This window comes from Oratosquilla oratoria, chromosome 15 (genome assembly GCF_046742065.1).
Source record: "Oratosquilla oratoria isolate Oo_2021 chromosome 15, ASM4674206v1, whole genome shotgun sequence".
Lineage (NCBI taxonomy): Eukaryota > Metazoa > Arthropoda > Malacostraca > Stomatopoda > Squillidae > Oratosquilla > Oratosquilla oratoria.
In genome coordinates, this window is record NC_134791.1 from 49,059,633 (window position 1) to 49,074,632 (window position 15,000).

General features: G+C 41.4%; 1 protein-coding gene across 1 annotated transcript in view; it reads right to left on the bottom strand.

The window, feature by feature from the left end:
• Positions 1-15,000, bottom strand: part of LOC143033447 (uncharacterized) — a 1,606,485-nt gene that overhangs the window by 458,411 nt on the left and 1,133,074 nt on the right. The gene's annotated exons all lie outside the window — the stretch shown is intronic.

Genomic DNA, 15,000 nt, shown 5'->3' on the forward strand with positions numbered 1-15,000 from the left:
CCACTCCCACAAGGAGTTCGAAGGCCTTCCCATCGAAACCCTTTGATGGAACCTTCTTCCTCGACGTGTTATTTCTCTCTCAATACACTGTCACCAGGTTAGTTTTCTGATGAAAACAGTTTTGCCATAATCAATAGAAAGTCTGTTGTCATTGGGTCGATGGGGTGTAATGTCCTCATCTTACTGTGGATTTACATTTAATTCTTGATTAATCCACTCCTTATTTCACCTTTTCGTTGACACTCGTATCATCTTATTTCACCAACTCCGCCTGTTTGTCTGTTCATTCACTACTTTTGCCATAATCAATAGAAAGTCTGTTGTCATTGGGTCAATGGGGTGTAATGTCATCTTACTGTGGATTTACATTTAATTATTGATTAATCCACTCCTTATTTCACCTTTTCGTTGACACTCGTATCATCTTATTTCACCAACTCCGCCTGTTTGTCTGTTCATTCACTACTTTTGCCATAATCAATAGAAAGTCTGTTGTCATTGGGTCAATGGGGTGTAATATTCTCATCTAACTGTGGATATACATTTAATTCTTGAATAATCCACTCCTTATTTCACCTTTTCGTTGACACTCGTATCATCTCATTTCACTAACTCCGCCTGTTTCCTGTCTGTCCACTCACTACTACCTTCCGCTTGTCCGTATCCTTGACGACCTTAGCTCCATTCTTTCTTTTTCTATTTCTTTCGAACTACATTACCGACGTGTGCTAAGTACGGTAGTTTCCGTCTGATGGCTGAGGAGTTTATTAGCCTCTTCGAAGCTGTCGATACAAATAGAGTAGAAGTGACAGCTCCGTCCATAGCTAAGCACTTTCTAGGGTGATCATAAAATAATTGATTAGATTTTTTTTACTCAAAGAATTTTCTTCTGTCCATTCCTTCATCTACACTTAAGGTTTCGTATTTTTTCTCTTTTTAATTCTCTTTTTCGTCTTACCCTCTCCTCTTTTCTCTCATCTCTCCTTTATCCTTTCCCTCCTCTCACTCTCTTGGTGCCCTTCTTTCAACCCTTCCTACTCTTTCTTCTCCTCTTCCTTCTCCTTCTCCTTCGCCTCCTCCTTCTTCTCTTCCTCTTCTTTCTCTTTATTCTTCCATTTCTCTACTTCCATTTCTTGTAATTTCCTCTACCTCACTGTCTTGGTGCCAGTCTTTCAACCCTTCCTACTCTTTCTTCTCCTCTTCCTCCTTCTTCTCCTTCGCCTCATCCTTCTTCTCTTCCTCTTCTTCCTCTTTATTCTTCCCTTTCTCTACTTCCATTTCATGTAATTTCCTCTACCTTATCCCTTTTTTGTCCTCTTCCTATATCCCTTCCTCTCCCTCCTCTTTTGATTGCCACTCATTACCTCCACTTCTTCCTCTTCTTGTTTTTTATTTCTCTCTTTCCCTCTCCTCTTTAATCTTCTCTTTTTTCTTTCTCCTCTTCCTACACTTCCTCATCTTCTCCTCCTTTTCTCTTTATCCTCTTCCTATTTGTCTTTCTACGTTTTCATTTGAGTTATTGGACTTCCACAGTCTTTATGAACTAATTTTCCGATAAAATTTCATTCCTTATGGTCCACAACTTCCTCTTATATCCTTCTTCCTTGACGCTTTAGACTTGGTACCGTCACTTGGGTGAATAAAATTCTTAGATGTTTACCCCAAAAAACGCATATAGGGTATACTAAGTGGATACAGGGATGAATTGACACATTTTCACACCTTCAACATGGAAATACTTATCAGAAGATTATACAACGGGAATTCTATTCTAGTATCCACCAGGAAATCTTATTTAACAAGGAATTCCTCTTCTGCATAGGAAAAGTTAAATCTAGTTTTACTTTTCTATTGCTAAAAACGACTCACATTTCTATTCTGGCTACCACGTAGCGACGTTTTTCAGCCAACGAACTAATTAACTAAAATGAAATCTGTGGAATACTTTACCAAGATCAGAAGGCTGAAAAAAATAAGAACATAAGAATAAAGGAGACTGCAAGAGACCATAAGGCCTACACTAGGCAGCTCCGTATCCATCACCACCTGTCATCCCCCTCCATAAAGTTGTCTAATCGTTTTTTAAAACAACTGATAGTTTCAGCGCTTACTACATGGTTACTAAGTTCTTACATCCTATCCAATCACTGACTAACTGCTTCTCGTCACGGTACATCCATATTCTTTCTCGAAATAAGGATCTGTAATACATCGGAATACAGCAGACAGAGATCGCCAATGTATTCTCATAGAGTCCTAGGCAACACTCACGTTCCCTGCCGTCAATTCCTACTTCGTCCTCCTTTATTCCCTGTGATTATCTCCCTCATCTTTTCCATCTCCTTCATATCTCCTCCATGATTCTTATTGCCTTTTACTACTTCCGTATCTCTCTCTTTCTCTCTCTCACATTTCTCTCGCTCTTCAATTCCTCCACATCTTCTCTCTCCTATACCGCTCGTTTTACCTCATATCCGTCCGTCTTCTCTCCCTTTGCCTCCTCTTCCCCTCCAGCTCTCTCTCTTTCAAGTCATCCTTCTCCGTCTCTCCTTCTATCTCTCCCACATCCACCTAACCCTACTCCACTCCTCCCTCCTCCATTTCTCCCGCCTTCACCTCTCTCTACTTCACTTCTCCACCCTCTACATCTCTTTATTCTACTTCTCTTTATTCTACTTCTCTTTATGCTACCTCTCTTTATTCTACTTCTCTTTATTCTACTTCCCTTTATTCTACTTCTCTTTATTATACCTCTCTTTATTATACCTCTCTTTATTCTACTTCTCTTTATTCTACTTCTCTTTATTCTACTTCTCTTTATTCTACGTCTCTTTATTCTACTTCTCTTTATTCTACCTCTCTTTATTCTACTTCTCTTTATTCTACCTCTCTTTATTCTACCTCTCTATATTCTACCTCTCTTTATTCTACCTCCTCTTTCCCTCCAGCTCTCTCTCCACTCCACTCCTCCCTCCTCCACTTCTCCCGCCTCCACCTCTCTCTACTTCACTTCTCCACCCTCTACATCTATTTATTCTACTTCTCTTTATTCTACATATCTTTATTCTACTTCTCTTTATTCTACTTCTCTTTATACTACCTCTCTTTATTCTACTTCTCTTTATTCTACTTCTCATTATTCTACTTCTCTTTATTATACCTCTCTTTATTATACCTCTCTTTATTCTACTTCTCTTTATTCTACTTCTCTTTATGCTACTTCTCTTTATTCTACTTCTCTTTATTCTACGTCTCTTTATTCTACCTCTCTTTATTCTACTTCTCTTTATTCTACCTCTCTTTATTCTACCTCTCTTTATGCTACTTCTCTTTATTCTACTTCTCTTTATTCTACCTCTCTTTATTCTACCTCTCTTTATTCTACTTCTCTTTATTCTACTTCTCTTTATTCTACCTCTCTTTATGCTACTTCTCTTTATTCTACCTCTCTTTATTCTACTTCTCTTTATTCTACCTCTCTTTATGCTACTTCTCTTTATTCTACTTCTCTTTATTCTACCTCTCTTTATTCTGTCTCTCTTTATTCTACTTCTCTTTATTCTACCTCTCTTTATTCTACCTCTCTTTATTCTACTTCTCTTTATGCTACTTCTCTTTATTCTACCTCTCTTTATTCTACTTCTCTTTATGCTACTTCTCTTTATTCTACCTCTCTTTATTCTACTTCTCTTTATTCTACTTCTCTTTATTCTACCTCTTTTTAACCAACGTTCCTTTATTCTCTCTCAGGCCCCTTCTTCATTGTCTCTCTTTTCTCCAGTGATCCTCTTTCCCTCCCCTTAGTCATCTTCCTTCTCCCCCTCCCCTCCCCTCCCCGTCCCCTCCCCTCCAATGTTGCCACATTAGCTTCTTTCCCTCCCCTTAGTCATCTTCCTTCTCCCCCTCCCCTCCCCGTCCCCTCCCCTCCAATGTTGCCACATTAACTTCTTTCCCTCCCCTTAGTCATCTTCCTTCTCCCCCTCCCCTCCCCTCCCCTCCCCTCCAATGTTGCCACATTAGCTTCTTTCCCTCCCCTTAGTCATCTTCCTTCTCCTCCTCCCCTCCCGTCCCCTCCCCTCCAATGTTGCCACATTAGCTTCTTTCCCTCCCCTTAGTCATCTTCCTTCTCCCCCTCCCCTCCCCTCCCCTCCCCGTCCCCTCCCCTCCAATGTTGCCACATTAGCTTCTTTCCCTCCCCTTAGTCATCTTCCTTCTCCCCCTCCCCTCCCCTCCCCGTCCCCTCCCCTCCAATGTTGCCACATTAGCTTCTTTCCCTCCCCTTAGTCATCTTCCTTCTCCCCCTCCCCTCCCGTCCCCTCCCCTCCAATGTTGCCACATTAGCGACTGTCGGTCCACTCGTGGACCATGTTGACCCAATGCTCATCTGTCAGTCCTAGACTCCCTCCTTACACACATTTAGTCAACGCCTTCTCGTCCGCACTCTTTCTTATCAACTTTTTTTTCTCCCTTTTCTCATAGTTTTTGAGAAAAGAAAAAGAAATGGAAAAAAGGAAACGGGAAGATGAAGTGGCTACGGAGGAGGAAAAGGAATCAGAGGAAAAAAAGGGAAGAAAACATATGAAAGGTGAGAGTAGTAGAGAGGGTGAAGACAAGAAAGGAGAGGGAAAAAGAAAACGAGATGAAAGAAAAGTGGGGGACAGCAAGGAGAGAAAGAGAAAGAGAAAGAGAAAGAGAAAGAGAAAGAGAAAGAGAAAGAGAAAGAGAAAGAGAAAGAGAAAGAGAAAGAGAAAGGAAGAGAGAGAGAAAGAGAAAGAGAAAGAGAGAGAGAGAGAGAGAGAGAGAGAGAGAGAGAGAGAGAGAGAGAGAGAGAGAGAGAGAGAGAGAGAGAGAGAGAGAGAGAGAGAGGTAAAAGAAAGAGATTGTTATTGGATGGTAAGAAAGAAGAAGAGAAAGGAAACGAGAAAGAGAAAAGGTAAAAGAAACAAGAAAATAAAAAGTTTCCTTACAACGTTTACGAAGCAAAACACCGTCTTTCTGCAACGTTTTGCAATAATATATTTAGTTTCAACTTCATTTTAATTTACTATGATTTTTTTTTTAACTTTATTTATAAAGTTTAAAGGTTTTTGCATTATGTAGCATCACAATAATGGACGGGGGATAGGGACCTGCAGGATTACAACTACCATAGTATTGTACTGTTCAGTGTGCCAAGTAAGGTGCTTGTCCATATGTTACTGTCACGGGTTCGTTCACATCTGCTAAAGTTTCAGAGGCCTGAGTAGTCTCTGTTCACGCCAGGTAAATGAACAACTGACCGGATCCCAACGCTTCGTAGTGTTCTGGAGCGCCGACGGAAGTTTCAACAGGATCTTCTCGCAGCTTATGTTGCTTTCAAGAAGGCGCTTGGATTACAACTACCACAATTTTGCACTGTTCAGTGTGCCAAGTAAGGTGCTTGTCCATATGTTACTATCACGGGTTCGTTCACATCTGCTAAAGTTTCAGAGGCCTGAGTAGTCTCGGTCCACGCCAGGTAAGTCAACAAATGACCGGATCCTAAAGCTTCGTTGTCTTGTGGAGCGCCGACGGAAGTTTCAATAGGGTCTTCTTACAACTCATGTTGCTCTCAAAAAGGCGCTTGATTTGGTGCATCGTGGAGTGCTCTGGGATCTTCTGCGAATCCGTATGGGCTCTTGTGATGATTGTTGACCTGATGTCTAAGACAGGGAGTGCTGTAAGGTATGATGGAGACGCGTGTTGCTTCTTATCGTCAACGCAGGAATAAGGAAAGGGTGTCTCATCTCCCCAACACTTATCAACACCTGCATGGTCTACGTATTGGACAGAGTTGTGGATCAATGTCGTTGTGGAGCATCTCTTGGCAACACCAATGTCACTGACCTTGTATTTCCTGATGATGATGTCCTTCTTGCGGAGTCGTCGAAGGTCCTGGTTGCAGCTATCAAGTCACTACACAGGGAGGCGAGAACGATTAGACTTAACATCTTCGGAACCAAAACCAAGGTCCAGGGGTTTAGGGACTTACTGAATGACACAATCCAGCCTGTCCTTCCATGTGGCGAGGATACCGAGGTCTTAGAAAATTTTATACCAGTGATGGGTCATGTCAAGAAATACTTCGAAGGATTGACATCGCCCATGGTGTTATGGACTCTGACGAGTTAAACACCATATGAGGACGGAGCCTTTATTTGTACGACGTTTCGCTTATTACAGCTTTTTCAAGTACAAGTTGAGATATATATGCTTGAGATTAAATAAGGGGAAAGGAGGGAACGGGAAGAGAAAGTTATAGACTCTATCAACCAGAGTATATGGGGCAGTCGTTATCTTCGCAGAAAGACTAAGATTCGAATCTTCAAGTCATTTGTGCTTCCTGTCTTGCTGTATGACTGGGAGATATGGACAATGAGTGATGACTTGAAGAGGCGTCTCGATGTCTTTGGTGTTAAGTGCCTACAAAGAATCATGGGGTATTGCTGGAATTATTCTATATCAAACCAGAGAGTGTATACTGAGACTCAATCTAGGCCAGTCACTAGCATAGTTCGTCCGCATTTGGAATATGCTGTTTCCGTATGGTCATCGAATTTCATTAAAGACTTTGACAGATTGGAAAAACTACAACGGCGAGCCACAAAACTGATTCCAAATATCAAAAATAAATTATACGAAAATCAACTAAAACATATGAATCTGTTTTCCCTAAAAAAGCGTAGACTCAGAGGTGACTTGATACAGGTCTTTAAGATTCTAAAGGAAATTGACAACATCAAAAATGACAAAATTTTCACACTGAATGAAAATCCGACAAGAAATAATGGTCTCAAACTGTCCGGAAATAGATTTAATTTGGAAGTGGGTAGAAACAACATCGCCAACCGTGTAGTTAATGAACGAAACAAACTTCCTGCAGAGGCAGTGCAACGTAGTTCAGTTCGAAGCTTTAAGATGCATTTAGATATACACCTAAGCAAGATGCTGTAATGATTGCCATTTATTTTATATTATTTGTTTATTTTTTTATTATTATTTGTTTGTTTATTATTATTTAATTTATTTTTATTCATTATTAGTTATCTGTCAATTCATTATTTACTATTTACCTGTTTGCTACTTCACTATGCCTATGCATCTTATTTATTATTATTCATACTATTATGAAAAAAAATTATCATTACTATATTTTTTTCGCATTCGACCTGGTTATGGACCAAAAGGTCTCCTGCTGACATGCTCCTCCTTTGTGATTCGTGAACACCAACTCCGTAAGAGCATTTGGTACGGTTACCTGATATTTATCAAATTCATAGGTTTGTCTTCGGAAGAGACAACACTTGATGGAGAAAACAAAGAAGCAAGTTGATCAAGCCTGTCGCAAGTTGCTTGGAATAGGAAGGGTGTGATTTACCTTGGTCTTTGAATCACGTTTTGGACTCGTGATCGACAGCTATTTCCCTCCCGAAAGAGAGCTCGTATGACCGATCTATGGGTAATGCTATGACCTTACACGCACTCACACACACCCAACTCCCCGCCTACGAGAGTTGGAGTACCGACTCGAAACGCAGCGATACTGAAATAATTTCAGCCCTGAGCAGGATTCGAACCAGGTACTGCCGGCACTGCCGTACTGATAGTCTGGGACTCTACCAGCCGCGCCACCGAGTCGTGCATGGGAGTTTGTTCGGAGAGACTGTGGAGATTGGTTCCGTCGTGTGAGTGAAGCAGCGCGTTGCCTGGCGTATGGGCAGTACCGCGATCCAACATACACACTTGCCCAGCTCCGATGCTGAAATTTTCAACCCTGTCCGGCCTCGAATACGGATCGCTAAATTAGCGGCCGAGAGAGAGGTACCACCATTCCTTGGAGCCGTTCGCGTGCGCGCGCGCGGGCGTGTGTGTGTTTGTGTGTGCGCGCGTGGATGTGTGTTTGTCCATAAGTATATACATATGTGTGCATGTATGTATCTTTGCATGTATTTACATTTTTCATCGTGTAATTAACCACTGGCACAATTATTCATTTTGGTACTAATTTACTTACTGATTGATTTCATAATCATATTTCTTACACATTATTCAAAGTCACTTTCTGTATTCCCTATTTCTCATCACTATTTTTCATTTATGTGATATTGACCCTTATAGCATCGTCTACCACAGGTGGTTGTGTCACAATGGCTGAGGCAGACAGGCGAGAAAGATGTTCTCAAGGGCACGGCCGCACAGATACAAGAAGGGAAGCAGACGAACACAGGTTAATACATTCAGTACTTTGACGTACTGCATTGATTTTAGACCTGGTAAGGACAAGTGGATTCGTGTAGATGAGGACTTCAATCTACAGAGGTCTTAATCAAATAAGACGTTCCCTCAATCCTGTTTTCTTCTCAGTCGACTAAATAAGATCGTCTAATTCTTGATAGAAATAGAAAAGATGTGCGCTACCTTGTTCAGGGTAGAACACGGATAGAGGGACAACGGTGGCGCGCACTGAAGGGAAATGAGGTCCTAATGTAGTAAAAAATAATAGCTGTGGAAATGATAAAAAGAATCATGGGCCGAAGGAAAAACGACAAATGGGATTCAACACAAAATGAGAATAACTCTGCATAAGCGGAGGAGAAAATATAGAGACAGAATAAGGGATTATGTAACTACAAAGTAATGTTGTAACACATTAGTAAATTTCAACAAAAACCCACTGTGTTGGATAAGAAGAAATGAAATAAATAGATTCCATATATTTCGATCACGGACTGTGATCCTCTTCAGTGGAATACCACTGAAGAGGATCACAGTCCGTGATCGAAATATATGGAATCTATTTATTTCATTTCTTCTTATCCAACACAGTGGGTTTTTGTTGAAGGGATTATATGTTTGGAAGATACCCCAAGAAGAATGGATTGCGGTTTACAGGACAGAGACCAAGCAAGAGGGAAAATGGAAACACTGATGTAAAACGCGGATGATTCGAAACAAATGGAGGGAAATGATGTTAACAAATGGAGGGAAATGATATCAACAGATGGAGGGAAATGATAATAGAAGAAAGGAAGAGTGAGGAAGGGCAGTGGAGATGGAAAGAAGTGGGAAAAGAGGGAAGGAAAGGGAAGGAGAGGGAAGGGAAGAAAAGGGAAGGGAAGGGAGGAAAAGGAAGGGAAAGGAAGAAAGGGAAATAGATCAGAAGAAAAGGTAAGGCAAGACAAGGCAAGGAAGGGAAGAAGAAATGGAAGATAAGGGAATGGAAGTGAAGGGAGGAAAGCAAGGTAAGGGAAAAAGGTGAAGTGAAGTGAAGTGAAGTGAAGTGAAGTGAAGTGAAGTGAAGTGAAGTGAGGGGAAGGGAAGGGAAGGGAAGGGAAGGGGTGGGAAGGGAAGGGAAGGGAAATGAAGGGAAGGGAAGGAAGGGAAAGGAAGGAAAAGGAAGTGAAAGGAAGAAAAGGGAAGCGAAAGGAAGGGAAAAGAAGGGAAGGGAAGGGAAGGGAAGGAAGGGAAAGGAAGAAAAGGGAAGTGAAAGGAAGAGAAGGGAAGCGAAAGGAAGGGAAAAGAAGGGAAGAGAAAGGAAGGGAAGAGAAAGGAAAGGAAGGAAGGGAAGGGAAGGGAAGAGAAGGGAAGGGAAGGGAAGGGAAGGGAAGGGAAGGGAAGGGAAGGGAAAGGAAGGGAAGGGAAGGGAAGGGAAGGGAAGGGAAGGGAAAGGGAGGAAAATAAAGAGAAAATAATTTAACGGAAAAGGAAGGGAAACAAGGAGAGGAGATTGAAAGGAAAAGTCAAGAAAGAGAAGGAGAGGGGCGGGGATTTGATGGAACTTGTGAAAAAGAGTTGAGAGAGAGTGGTTGAAGAGGAGAGGGTATAGGAAGGAAGGAAAGTAGAGGGAAAGGGAGGGATGAGAAGGAAAAGGGTGGAAATGAGAGGGAAGACGAAGAAGAGAGGAGGAAAGGAAGGAGGGAAGAAAGAGAAGAAAATAAGAGAGGAAAAGAAGGGAAGAGGGAAGTTGATGGAAATGGAGAAAGGGGAAGTAGAGGTGGAATTAGAAGAAAGGGAAATAAAGGAAATGGAAAATAAAGAGGAAATGGGGAAAGGTAATGGCAGTTGAGGATATGTCAGGAAAGGTAAGGGAAGAAAAGGTAAAAAAAAGGGAAGTGAGGTGGTTTAAAGGAAGGGAAGGTAAAGAGAGGACATGGAACGGGCAAGTGATGAAAAACTATTCAAGGAGAGAGGATGAAAGTAAAGAGAGGACAGGAGGAGAAGAGAGGAGGGGAAAAGAGGCGAGGACAGGGAGAAGAAAGGGATAGAACAAGAAAAAAGGGGAAGAGGAAGAAAGAGGAGTGGATGGAGGTGAAGAAGAAGAAGAAAAGTAAAGGAATAGGAAGAGAGGAGATGGAAGGTAAGGAAGAGAAGGAAAGGGAAGGAAAGGGGAAAGGAGGGGTGAGAAGGAAATTGGTAGATGAAAGAGGGTGGAAGGGAGGGGATGGAGGTTATGTTAGGTTAGGTTGGGTTAGGTTAGGTTAGGTTAGGTTGAGTTAGGTTAGGATGGATGGAGGTAAAAAGAAGAAAAGTAAAGGAATGGGAAGGGAGGAGGTGGAAGGTAAGGAAGGGAAGGAAAGGGAGGGAAAGGGGAAAGGAGGGGTGAGAAGGAAATTGGTAGATGAGAGAGAGTGGAAGAGAGGGAACAGAGGGAAGAAATGAAGGGAAGAAAATGGAAGAAAAGTGGAGGGGAGGGGAGGAAAAGAAAAATATTTAAATGGAAAGGGAGAGGACAGGAGAGAAGTACAAGAATGTAGAGGAAGAGAAAGTGAAGAAGAGGTGAGGTGAAGGAAGGGGGCAGAAGACAAAAGGTTCAAGAGAGATGGAACAGAAGGGGAGAGGAGAGGAGGGGAGGAAAAGAAAATGAAGTAAATGGGAAGGGAGAGGACAGGAGAGAAGTACAAGAATGTGGAGGAAGAGGAAATGAAGAAGAGGTGAGGTGAAGGAAGGGGACAGAAGACAAAAGGTTCAAGAGAGATGGAACAGAAGGGGAGAGGAGGGGAGGAAAAGAAAAAGAAGTAAATGGGAAGGTAGAGGACAGGAGAGAAGTACAAGAATGTGGAGGAAGAGGAAATGAAGGAGAGGAAAGGGGAAGGACGGGGCAGAAGACAGACAAGAAGTTCAAGAGAGATAGAACAAAAGGGGAGAGGAGGGGAGGAAAAGAAAGGAGGTTGACGAGATAGGAGAAAACAGGAGAGAAGGAAGAAGGGAAGGGAAGGGAAGAGCAAGGAAGGAAAAGAGAGGGAAAGAAGGGGAGGAAAGAGGCCAAGGGTAGGTAAAGGGAAGATGAAGGTGAGCTTAGGGAAGACATTGGGGAAATTTGGGTTAATATAGTTGAGTGAAAACAAAGGATGTGGATGGGAAGAGCAGAAATTGAGCGGGGGATAGAAGGATTCGAATGGAGGATAGGAGAGGTGAACAAGAGGCTAGAAAGAGGTGAATATACAAAAGAAGAAGAAATTCTGAGAATACATTATAAAAGCTATTTGGTTCTGGCTCTTCACGATAGTGAAATTTATTGGGGTGCTTAGTAGATCACTTGGAGGATATTTTGCATAAAAAAAGTGTGTATGTTGGGGTGGGGGGTGGGGGTAGGCATCTTGGTGGCACGTTGAGAGAGGGTTAACCTTTCCATATCATGTAATGTTTCTTTTTATTCTGGTAGATAAAAGGCTTTTCTATTTAAGAACATAAGAATATAAGAATGAAGGAGACTACAAGAGATCATAAGGCCTACAATAGGGAGCTCCGTATCCATCACCATCTGTCATCCCCATCCATAAAGTTGTCTAATTATTTCTTAAAACAACTGATAGTTTCAGCGCTTACTACATGGTTACTAAGTTTATTCCATTCGTCGACCACCCTATTAGTAAGCCAATTCTTGCCTATTTCCTTTTTAAATCTAAATTTTTCCAGTTTATAACCATTACTGCGAGTCCTGCCCTGTTGTCTTAATATGATGACCTTGTCTTCTTGTCACGCTTTCCGGGGTGAAGAGGCCATAAACAATCTCGATTAGTAATTTCCTGGTTGGGCTATGAGGGGATTTACACGGTCTAACGGTTGTCGAACAACGTGTTCGACAACCAAATACCCCGTTCACACGTTCACACATCACTTTAAACACGTGTCTGTCGAACCGCGTTCGACGAACCGCTAAGACTTTTTATTTCACTTTGGTTATTAATACGTTGTTGGTTGCAAACCTGTTAAGCAATATGAACGGATTATTTGAGTATGTTAAGAGGAACATTAGTAAGATATACTAAATATATTTTGTAGAGTTTGATAAATGTTTCCAATGGAGTGAAGATAGTATAAATTTCTAGTCTCCGAAATATTCGACGATGTCTAGGAATATATATAGAGCTGAAGAATAAATATTTAGTAGGATGATGAAAGATTTATGAATGACGTATGAATTTCTTGGGAAATATATAAATGTAATTATTCATTATTAAGAAGACGCGAGTATGTTTTTAATGGAGTGAAGATAGTATACACTTCTAGTCTCCGAAATATTCAATGATGTCTAGGAATGAATAGTGAGATGAAGAATAGATATTTAGTAGGATGACAGAATTTTTTTTAATGACGTACTGAATTTCTTGGGAAATACACAAATGTAATTATTCATTATTAAGAAGACGCGAGTATGTTTTTAATGGAGTGAGGATGAAGAATAAATACTTAGTAGGATGACAGAAGATTTATTAATGACGTACTGAATTTTTTTGGGAAATATACAAGTATAATTATTCATTATCTAGAAGACGCGAGTATGTTTTTAATGGAGTGAAGATGAAGAATAAATACTTAGTAGGATGACAGAAGATTTATTAATGACGCACTGAATTTCTTGGGAAATATACAAATATAATTATTCATTATTAAGAAGACGCGAGTATGTTTTTAATGGAGTGAAGATGAAGAATAAATACTTAGTAGGATGACAGAAGATTTATTAGTGACGCACTGAATTTCTTGGGAAATGTACAAATATAATTATTCATTATTAAGAAGACGCGAGTAGAAGAGGAAGATGAGTGGGCGAAGAGGATGATGAGATCGGAGTAAAGGCGTTATCACATTGGGCTAATTTTCATCCGACTGTTGGAGTAAATTTGCAACCCGCAGCTTCATGGAAGAAATCTAATATACTGTAGGAAAATAATTTTCCTCCAGCATATCAAATGACATTCTATGTAATTTTGTTGAGAAAACAGAATAGTTTCCCATTGTGATTTTACGGCCGAAAAAGTTCTGAAGGTCGGTGGAACTACCACCGATTAATCGGAGGTTGGAGTAAAAATAGCCCAGTGTGATAGATATATAAGGAAGATTATTTGGCGAGGACAGAGCATAAGAATGAAGGAGACTGCAAGAGACCATAAGGCCTACACTAGGCAGCTCCGTATTCATCACCACCTGTCATCCCCATCCATAAAGTTGTCTAATCGTTTCTTAAAACAACTGATAGTTTCAGCACTTACTACATGGTTACTAAGTTTATTCCATTCGTCGACCACCCTATTAGTAAACCGATCCTCGCCTATTTCCTTTTTAAATCTAAATTTGTCCAATTTATAACCATTACTGCGAGTCCTGCCCTGTTGTTTTAATATGATGACCTTGTTTGCATCACGAAGGTGAGTGGTCAGGAAGGAGTGGTGAATAGAGAGAAGGGGGAGGGAGGAAGGTAGAGAGGAAGGAAATAAGAGCAGGAAGAGTGTTTGGTGAGGGAATTGTGTGTGGTCATATAAGGAGATGAGTGACCTTAGATTGAAGAAAGTGAGTGAGCGGAAGAGGTCAGGCATGGGTGGAAGGCTCCTTAGGTTTCTATGGTCTACGATGGTACGAGTCTCCGTCCAGTTACCCGTCCGTTCCGTTTTGCTTTTTGCTCCTGACCTAGGGCAGTGGACAGGATGCAGGGATGACCCGTCACCCAGGAGGTGCCGAGATGAGAGGGAGGATGGAGGGTGGAGGGGAGTGGAATATATAGGAGATGGAATGGGTGGGAGTGGTTTCTGTGCCTTTTTCTTTTTGGCTACCTCCCGTGTAGGGGGAAAAAGCCCTTGTTATATGTATGCAAGCCGGTAAATATGCCAGGGAGAGAGGAGGTGGAGACAAGGGAAATGATACCGAAAGGATGAAGAGAATAGAAGAGAGATGATTATGAAGGAGAAAATGCGAGAGGAACACGAACGAAGCAAACAAATAAGAGGGAGAAGCAAGAGAGAAAGGAGTGAGAGTTGGGGAGTGCGAAAGAGGTAAACAAGAAGGAAAAGAGTGAAAGTGAGGAGAGGGAAAGGAAGGAAAGTGAAATTAAGGATATTGGAAGGACGGGAGAGGGAACAATTGGAGAGAGAATGAGAGAGAAAGAAAGAGAGAGAGAGAGAGAGAGAGAGAGAGAGAGAGAGAGAGAGAGAGAGAGAGAGAGAGAGAGAGAGAGAGAGAGAGAGAGAGAGAGAGAGAGAGAGAGAGAGAGAGAGAGCAAGGAGAGTGACAGCAAGGGCAGGGAGAGCAAGAGGAGCGAAAGAGTGGGAAAATTAATGAGGGGAAAACAAGAAGAGTGAGAGCGAAGGGAAAGCAGGGTGAAAGAAGATGGGAATGAAGGCATCCATCGAGGGACTCGTAAGAAAGAAGAAAACGGGAACGACCGCAACAGAAGGAATCCGTATTCATCCTTTAGTCATACCCTCTACAGATTTTATTCTAACTAGCTTCAGAATGCTCTTAAACTCTGGACAAATGGGATCATGATAGATCGACACCCTGTTCTGAGCCCAATCTACCTGTACAGGTAACACTTATATTGGTATCAGTGACTTGTATAATTCTTCTGACTACCACCATGATTTTTATTCAGCTGCGAGAAATCAGAGCAACCAATTACTTAACCCAATCTTAATCAGCTCTTTCTCCTGAAGCTAGATGGCTAAATGTAACTGTTAATAGTTAGCCAGGACAAAAAGACTAAAG